The sequence below is a fragment of the Triticum dicoccoides genome, chromosome 2A (assembly GCF_002162155.2).
Source record: "Triticum dicoccoides isolate Atlit2015 ecotype Zavitan chromosome 2A, WEW_v2.0, whole genome shotgun sequence".
Lineage (NCBI taxonomy): Eukaryota > Viridiplantae > Streptophyta > Magnoliopsida > Poales > Poaceae > Triticum > Triticum dicoccoides.
Genome location: NC_041382.1, coordinates 319,168,098 through 319,178,196, shown reverse-complemented (window position 1 = coordinate 319,178,196; position 10,099 = coordinate 319,168,098).

Here is a 10,099-nt window from a genome sequence, read left to right as displayed (position 1 = left end):
AATCGAACACCTCCACGATGAGCGAAAAGAAGAACCTAGTCCTATTTGCCACCAAAAGTGAGATAAGAGGTGTGTGTGAGAACCCATCTAGTGTCCTACACTACGTCCTCGTGTGCAAGGACAATGCACCACAAACTAACACTTCTCACACTCTTTCTCTAGTCTTGTCTTCTCTTTTGCAGGAATTTCAAGATGTTTTCCCTGATGAGCTACCTCCGGGTCTACCTCCTCTACGAGGCATTGAGCATCGAATTGACCTCATCCCTGGAGCACCTCTTCCGAACAAAGCTCCATACCGCGTCAACCCCGAAGAAACCAAAGAAAGACAAAGGCAAGTAAAGCATCTCATAGACCATGGACATGTGCGTGAAAGTTTGAGCCCTTGTGTCGTTCCGGTCATTCTTGTGCCAAAACGTGACGGTGTTTTTCACATGTGCTCTTATTGTAGACCTATCAATGCTATCACCATTCGCTATAGGTATCCCATTCCACACCTAGATGATATGCTTGATCAGCTTAGCGGTGCCACTATCTTTTCCAAAATTGATCTTAAGAGTGGTTACTATGAAATCTGCATACAAGAGGGTGATGAATGGAAACCCGCCTTCAAAACCAAGTTTGGTTTGTATGAGTGGTTAGTCATGCCTATGGTTCTCTTGGAGGCACCGGGCACTTTTATGCGCCTTATGAATCATGTCTTTCGCCCTTACATTGGTATATTTGTTGTGGTTTACTTCGATGACATTCTTGTGTTTAGCAAATCTATCAAAGAGCATGTCACCCATGTCTGCACCGTTTTGCAAACTCTTAGAAAAGAGCGCCTCTATGCTAATATGGAGAAATGCCTTTTTGGTGTTGATAAGCTCGTTTTCTTGGGTTTTGTTATTTCCTCTAAGGGTGTTCATGTTGATGATTCCAAGATCAATGCTATTAAAACTTGGCCACAACCAACCAACTCGCTTTGTGAAGGATTTTAGCACCATTGCTTCGCCTTCGCAAGAAGAATGCGCCTTTTGTTTGGGGACCATCCCAAGATACCGCATTCAATGAGCTTAAGAATATGCTTACTCATGCTCCCGTGCTTGCTTTAGCCAACTTTGACAAGCCTTTTGAGATTCATTGTGATGCTAGTGGTAATGGCATAGGAGGTGTGTTAACGCAAGAGAAGCGCCCCATAGCTTATTTTAGTGAGAAACTTTCCGGAGCGCAACTCAATTACCCCATCTATCACAAAGAACTATATGCTTTAGTCCGTGTTTTGCATGAATGGGAACATTACCTTCGTCCCCATGAGTTTATCATTCATACCGATCATGAGACTCTCAAGTATCTTAAGGGTCAAACCAAGTTGAACAAGCGTCATGCTAAATGGAGTGAATTTATTGGGTCTTTTTCTTTTGTCATCAAGTACATCAAGGGTAAATAAAACATCGTAGCGGATGCTCTTTCCTGCATATACATGCTTGTTACACAACTTGCGTTAGATGTCATTGGCTTCGAGCATATCAAAGACTTGTATGAGCATGATGCAACTTTTGCTACTCCTTATGCCAAGTGTTTGTCGCATACATCTTGGGAGCGCTATTACATCAAAGATGGATATCTTATGAGAGCTAACAAACTTTGCATCCCCGAGTCTTCTCTTCATTTGTTGCTTTTGCAGGAATCTCATGGAGGAGGCTTAATGGGACATTTCCCACATGACAAGACGTTCACCACGCTCTCGAAGAACTACTTTTGGCCCAAGATGTTTCGGGACGTCAATCGTTTCACCAACCGATGCTCTACATGTCGCAAATCTAAGTCCAAAGCTCAATCTCATGGCCTCTATATGCCTCTACCAATTCCATACCAACCATGGGAAGACATTAGCATGGACTTTGTACTTGGTTTGCTTAGGACTCGCAATGGGAAAGATTCAATATTTGTCGTTGTGGACCGTTTCTCAAAAATGGCACATTTTATTCCTTGCAACAAGATAGACGATGCTTCACATGTTGCTAAACTCTTTTTTAGGGAAATATTGCATCTACATGGAGTGCCAAAGACTATCGTCTCGGACCGCGACGTCAAGTTCCTTAGCTACTTTTGGAAGACCCTATGCGCTAAGCTCGGAATCAAGCTACTCTTCTCCACGGCTTACCATCCTCAAACCGACAGCCAAACGGAAGTTACCAACCGCACACTCTCCGCTCTACTTCGAGTACTCATCAAGAAGAGCATCAAGGAGTGGGAAGAGTGCCTACCTATCGCCGAGTTCGCCTACAACCGAGCAAGACACTCAACAACCGGCAAGTGCCCCTTCGAGGTCATCTACGGATTCAAGCTCAAGTCACCATTGGATATTCTCCCTCTACCACTCCAAGAGCGCATCAATTTGGACGCAAGTGCACGAGCAACCCATCTCAAGAAGGTGCATGAATATACAAGAAACACCATCGAGCACCAAGTATAACGCCTTGCGACCAAGCTCAACGTCAACAAGCACCCTATGATATTCAACATTGGCGACTTGTGTGGCTACACCTTCGCAAGGACCGCTTTCACCAAGAACGCAAGTCCAAACATTGACCACGCGCAGATGGACCATTCAAGGTGCTTGCACGCTAAAACAACAACGCATACAAGATCGACATCCCTCATGACAAGTACTCCGTGAGCAACATCTTCAACATCAAAGATCTCTCACCCTACCATGGCGATGAGGATTTCGATCCGAGGACGGATCTTCCCCAAGGGAGGGGAGATGATGCGGAGCATCCCAAGATCATCCCCATGGACGCACCTACACCTCCAACGACACCACTTGGACCAATGACACGAGCCCGAGCCAAGGCTATTGAAGATAAGGTGAACTCACTCCTCTCTGAACATCCACTTTATATGCATGAGACATGGCTACTACCTAAGTCTGAGGTGTTGTGCATGATTAGGCACCAAGAGGGCCCTCCCGAAGATGCGCATGAAGATGTACAAGTCCCCAAGTCCATGGATGAGGAGACCCAACGGAAGGAGCCAAGAACATCTTCCAGGACCCGGACATCCGGCCATGACCCCGGACATCCAGCCCCTGGAGCGTCGTCCACTACAGCAGCACAGCCTCCAGAAGCTACAGGCCCCGGACATCCGGCCTCTCCCGAACCCCCGGACATCCGGCGGCCAGCCCGTAAATCCGGCCCCTCCGAACCCGAGAGCAACAAATGCCACCACTCCAGCTCAGACATCTGGCCTCCCTAGCCCGGACATCCGGCATCGCCTGAAAGCCCGGACATCCGGCCCGACCAGCCTGGACGTCCGGCCTCCCCTATCTGCGCACAGTGAAGGGCCGAGGCCCATGTATCCCTTCTCCCCCTAGACTGTCTATACTCCACCTCGCCCAACTTTCTAGGGTTAGCATTGGTTTAGCTCATATTTAAAGATAGAGCATTGCTCAGCCACATCGGATCTACTCCACGAGAGAGACTGTGGCCTCTACGGAGAAGATCCCTTTGGATTCAAGACCTCCTCGTGGAGAAGAACATCAAGACCTCCTCACGGAGAAAACCGCCTACCTTTGTATCGTCTATTGTTGAACTTAGATCTTGTATCTTCCTTTGTATTCATGGATCTAGCGCATGTGTGATCATACTTGTTGGTTTGAGTGTTCTCTTGTGTTCCCCTTGTGATTTTCCCCATGTTTCCCTACTCGTGTTCTTCGTGTTCATCGCGGGATCTGCTCCTTTCGTGAAAGATCGGCCGATTAGGGTCCCAACCCTACATCACAACGTCAACATCTTTGTCATGTATATACTCCCCAGTGTCATCATCTTCTTCATCCTCAATGTCCTCGAACATTGGCGTCTTATTAATCAACTCCCATATGTCAACAGCCCATGATGAGGGCATCAATACCATTGTTACACTCACAGCCCCTGCTGCTATACATACCGGACCAATTACTAAAGCTCGCGCACGCCAATTGAATTATCAAGTACTTTTGTTTCTTGGTAACGATTCTAATGTTCATGAGAATATGATGCTGCCTAAATTGGATACATTTGTTTTGCTTAAAAATGAAGGGCCAAGCTTGGACAAGAAAGATGAACCTTGGAGCAAGTTCAAGCATGGAGATGATGGCATGCGCAAGGGGGTCAAGAACGCAGTTACAAGTGATGATTTCAGGACTTTGAAGCCACCATAAGGAGTGCATGAAGCCTAGTACGAAATATACAAGATGCCACTTCATAAACTTCGCACATAGGCTATTTTAGGTGTTGCGTCACCTTATTATTGGGCCAGGCCCATGTATTTTCGAAATACTTAAGTATTGGCTGTTTTTAGAGTCCGTATGTGTGGGGAAACAAGAGTTAGGGTTGGTCTCGGACCCCTCCTCCAAGGGCCAAGAAATCCCCCCCTCTTCCTTCATATATACAGCCCTTAGGGCATCGTTTAGACTTTGGGTTTTGTTTAGATTAAAAGTTCACCATAGGTGCAACTTCGCGTACTTCGTTTGTGTCCAGCGACCAGACCAAGACGTCACAGAACCCCACCTTGGTCAATAAAGCTTTCATCTTATATTCGCAATATCCAGATTGCAATCTCAGTTTCTTGCTTGTTCTTCGTTTGCTCGCAGGAAACAGGCCCTCGTGGTCATGTTGATCGCGCTCCAGCGTGGTCAATAACCCCTCGGAGTTGGTTTAGCGATTGCTAAGGCGCGGCGTCCTCGCACGTTCATAGTCGGATCATCAAAGTCAACTTCCTCTAAAACGATAGCCACCATCTCATCGAAAGACGGGACACCTTTGCCCCTATCAAGTGGTATCAAAGTTCCAAGTTGCTCGGTGAGATTTTACAGTTTTTCGTAGTTTAGGTCGAGTCTGTTCTTCATACCTACAGTCCACGAAAAAGCCAAAAAAAATTTAGGGTTAGGTCATCATATCCGAACCAATTTGAGCCTTTGCATAGTCTTTTTAGTGTTTTGTTTTGTTGAATTTGCGGTTGCATAGTCGTGCCGAGTTGCTGATCTTAGCGTCTAGTCCCTTAGAGTTTCAAGTTTTGTTCACAGGTTGTCACGCCGCCCCCGCACCATCGTCATCATCATTACCATATACCACCAGCCCACCATATACATCACCGCTGCCATATACAACCACCAATCCGAGTCCACATATACCATCATCATATACCACCACCAATCTGAGTCCAGATATACCATCGCCATATACAACCACTGATGTAGGGTAGGAACCCTAGGGGGCAGATCTTTCATGATAGGATCCGATCCCGCGAAGAACACGGAGAGGAAATCACAAAGGGGCACTAAGAGGAACACTCAAACCAACAAGATAGTCAAACATGTGCTACATCCTTGAATACATAAAGTAAGATACACGATTCACGGTCAACTAGGGACGATACATGGTAATTGGTCTTCTCTGTGAGGAGGTCTTGAAGTTCTTCTCCACAAGGAGGTCTTGAATCCAACGGGATCTTCTCCTAAGAGGCCGCGGTCTCTCACGAGGAGTAGATACTATGTGGATGAGCGAGGCTCTATCTGTAAAAAAATGAGCTAAACCAACGCTAACCCAAGTACGGAGCTAAGGGACAAGTATATATAGTCCAAGGGGTAAGTTGGGGGATACATGGGGTGAAACCCCTTTCACTGCGCACAGGCAGGGCGGTAGTACCGGTCATGGGGGCGGTTGTACCGCTGGGCGCTCCGGTACTGGTTCCTGGAGGTGCTTCCGGATGTGCTCAGCGGTTGTACCGGTGCTTGGGGCGGTTGTACCAGTCAGGTGTCTGTTACGGGGATAAACGGGTGCTGCACCGGCCTTGCACCGCTCGATCACAAAAGCTTGGCTGGTTGTTGGGCGGTGGTTGAGTGGTTGCACCGCTTGTGGGCCTTCAGCGGTAGTACCACTCGGGCTGTAGCAGCTGGCCTCGGTGCTTAGGCTCTCCATGATCTCCTCGGATGGACCTGAGTATGCATAAGGTCCGCGCTTGAGGTAGCATCCATGTCTTACATGCGGAAAGGGAAGATTCAGAAATGAGCGAGTTCACCTTGTGTCCAATGGCGTATGCTTGAGGTCTCAACATGTGGGCACTAGGGGCTTGGGGAGAAGTCGTAGTGTACATGGGGATGATCATAGGATGCTCCGCATCATCTCCCCTCCCTTGGGAAAGATCCAACCTCGGATCGAAAACCTCATCACCATGGAAACGGTTGTCGTGGATAGACTTGTAGTTGGATGGAGTGGAAGACGTTGCGCAATCCAAGTACTCCAAGGTGTCACCGGAGTGGTATACATGCAAAAAGAGCAAACACAAATGACACTCGGAAATACAATGGTTAGAGCATACAAAGTGTCCATCATGTAAGAATGAGTTCGTGCAACAAGATTGAACATGACAAGGTGCATGAAGCTTATCCAAAAGAGATGGAACGGTATGCAAAGCATTCATGGGAGAAAAAGCATTCAATGCGCACACAAAGGTGTTGTGAATATGATCAATGCAACCACGGTGCAAAATGATGTCATAGAGGGACGGTTTATCAATAGCATGAATAAGGCAATGGATGCTCAAGATGAGTATGTGATCATGCAATTGATGATGGGCAATATGATCGTGATGTATGAATATGCCATCAAGAAAGATCACAACAAATTTGCTAAGGAAATGCACAAGCTCATATATCATGTGTGACATGGGAATACAAGATGCAACAAGGCAATCATAATGTGAGTCAATCCATGCATAAGTTGCAAATTTGTCATGTGTATGATATGTCCATCGAGCATGACATGGGTGAGCACAATCGACAAGTATGGAGGTGTTGGCGTACCAATGCTCGATGTCGTTGCATGAGTGGAGGTTCGAAGGTGGTTCCAATAAGTCCGAGCGCTCCTCAATGTGAAGGTCCATAGAGTCAATCTTCAATGTCGCTCCTCCATTCGCAAGATTTACCATGTAGACAACAAGAAGGAAACAACAATGAAAGAGTGACCCATCCAATATGCATATTTGAGGATGGCTCAAAGGGAATGAGTTCACCTTTATGAGGATGTCAAAAATGTTGGTGTTGTGCATCATGTACTCCTTCACATGACCAAGGTGTTTCATGATGGTGCCACCTTGTGAATCCTTCAAAATGAAAGAACATGACAAACACTCGGAAAAACAAATGAGGTTAGTGCAAATGCATCACCTATCATTCGAATGGTGAGATACCCAACAAGTGTATGCATCATGCGCATCATAAGAAAGTACAAGGGAGCATTTCATAGTATGGAGGCATATGATCCGAGAACAACCAAATACAATAGGATCAATCAAACAAGCATGCATCACAAGTAAGGTGTCCAAGTCTCCAAGATCAATAAGCATATGCAAGAATTGGAGGCAAGCGACAATGAACAACATGTATCATATGAGAGGCCCGAGCATATATGTCATCAACCCAAGAAAGCGAGAAAGAGTTGAACATGGGTGATGCGACAAAGCAAGCGATCATGGTGATCAAGTCAAGCACGCTAGTAGTGCGAAGATGCAACATACTAGAAGGAATCATGGCAAGCATGTCATGGGTGAAAATAGTGTGCATGAATAATTCACATGACATAGCACAAGCATGAAAGGAGGATATGAGCAAAATAGCATCAATAGCATGAGGCACATGATAAACATGGCAATAGCAACAAGGATATCCACCAAGCATGCAAATATGCATAGGAGTAGCATAATGGTGAATCATGAGTAGATGCAAGCAAGGGTCACAATTGCATGGCAAAGGCATAGAAGCAAGCATAGCATGCAAAGTGAACACGGTAAAATGAGCAAGCAACGAGAAGCAGTATATAGTGATGTAGGGTAGAACCCTAATCACCCGATCTTTCACGAAAGGAGCGGATCCCGTGAAGAACACGAGGAACACGAGTGGGGAAACGAGGAAAAACACAAGGGGAAACACAAGAGGAACACTCAAACTAACAAGAACAAGTCACATATGGGCTAGAACCTTGAGTACATAAAGTAAGATACACGATCCACGATCAACTAGGGATGATACAAAAGGGTAACCGGTTCTTCTCCGTGAGGAGGTATTGATGTTCTTCGCTAAAGAGGGGTCTTGAATCCGCTTGGGGGATCTTCTCCAGTGGAGGCTCGAATCTCCATGGAGAAGGTAACCAAGTGGATGAGCAAAGCTCTCACACGAAATATGAGCTAATCCTTTGCTAACCCTAGAAAGTTGTACCAGATGGAGTATATATAGTCTAGGGGGTAGAAGGGGTACACGGGCCTCGGCCCTTTACTATGCGTAGACAGGGAGGCCGGACGTCCGGGTGTCGGGCCGGATGTCCAGGCGTTCGTGGAGGGCCGGATGTCCGGGCTGGTGAAACTGGCCATGTTGCTCTCGGGTTTGGGGTGGGTCCGGGTTTCCGGGCAGGGGGCCGGATGTCCGGGACCTCGGGAAGTGCCGGATGTACGGGCTTGCGGGGCCGGATATCCGGGGCCTGTAGGCACTTGGTGGTTGAGCAGCTGTAGAGGAAGGCGCTCCAGGGGCTGGATGTCCGGGGCCTGGGAGATGCTCTTGGCTCCTTCCGTTGGTTCTCCTCATCCGTGGACTTGGGGACTTGTCCGTCTTCATGCGCATCTTTGGGAGGAACCTCTTGTCACTCATGGAGTACTTGTCACGAGGGATGTCGATCTTGTAAGCGTTGTTATTGTAGCGTGCAAGCACCTTGAATGGTCCATCCACGCGTGGTCGAATTTTGGACTTGCGTTCTTGGGGAAAGAGGTCCTTGCGAAGGTGCAGCCACACGAGGTCTCCAATGTTCAATATCATAGGGTGCTTGTTGATGTTGAGCTTGGTCGCAAGGCGTTGTACTTGGCACTCGATGGTGTTTCTTGTATCTTCATGCACCTTCTTGAGATGGGTCGCTCGTGCACTTGCGTCCAAATTGATTCGCTATTGGAGTGGTAGAGGTAGAATATCCAATGGTGACAAAGGGTTGAATCCGTAGACGACCTCGAAAGGGGAGTTGCCAGTTGTTGAGTGTCTTGCTCCGTTGTAGGCGAACTCGGTGATGGGTAGACACTCCTCCCACTCTTTGATGTTCTTCTTGATGAGTACTCGAAGTAGAGCGGAGAGTGTGCGGTTTGTCACCTCCGTTTGGCCATCGGTTTGAGGATGGTATGCCATGGAGAAGAGTAGCTTGATTTCGAGCTTGGCGCATAGGGTCTTCCAAAAGTAGCTAAGGAACTTGACATCGCGGTCCGAGACGATGGTCTTTGGCACACCATGGAGACGCAAAATTTCCCTACAAAAGAGATTAGCAACATGTGAAGCATCGTCTATCTTGTGTCAAGGAATAAAATGTGCCATTTTTTAGAAACGATCCACAACGACAAATATGGAATATTTCCCATTTCGAGTTCTAGGCAAACCAAGTACAAAGTCCATGCTAATGTCTTCCCATGTTTGGTATGGGATTGGTAAAGGCATATATTGACCATGAGATTGAGCTTTGGACTTAGCTTTGCGACATGTAGAACACCGGTTCATGAAACGATTGACGTCCCGAAACATCTTTGGCCAAAAGTAGCTCTTCGAGAGCGTGGCGAACGTCTTGTCACGTCCGAAGTGTCCCATTAAGCCTCCTCCATGAGATTCCTGCAAAAGCAACAAACGAAGAGAGGGCTCGGGGATGCAAAGTTTGTGAGCTCTCATAAGATAGCCGTCTTTGATGTAATAGCATTCCCAAGATGTATTCGACATACACTTGGCATAAGGAGTAGCAAAAGTTGCATCATGCTCATACAAGTCTTTGATATGCTCGAAGCCAATGACATCTAACTCAAGTTGCGTGACAAGCATGCATATGCGGGAAAGAGCATCCTCTACGATGTTTTCTTTACCCTTGATGTACTTGATGACATAAGGAAAAGACTCAATAAATTCACCCCATTTAGCATGACGCTTGTTCAACTTTGTTTGTCTCTTAAGATACTTGAGAGTCTCATGATCGGTATGAATGATAAACTCATGGGCACGAAGGTAATGTTCCCATTCATGCAAAATGCGGACTAAAGCCTATAGCTCTTTGTCATAGATGTGATA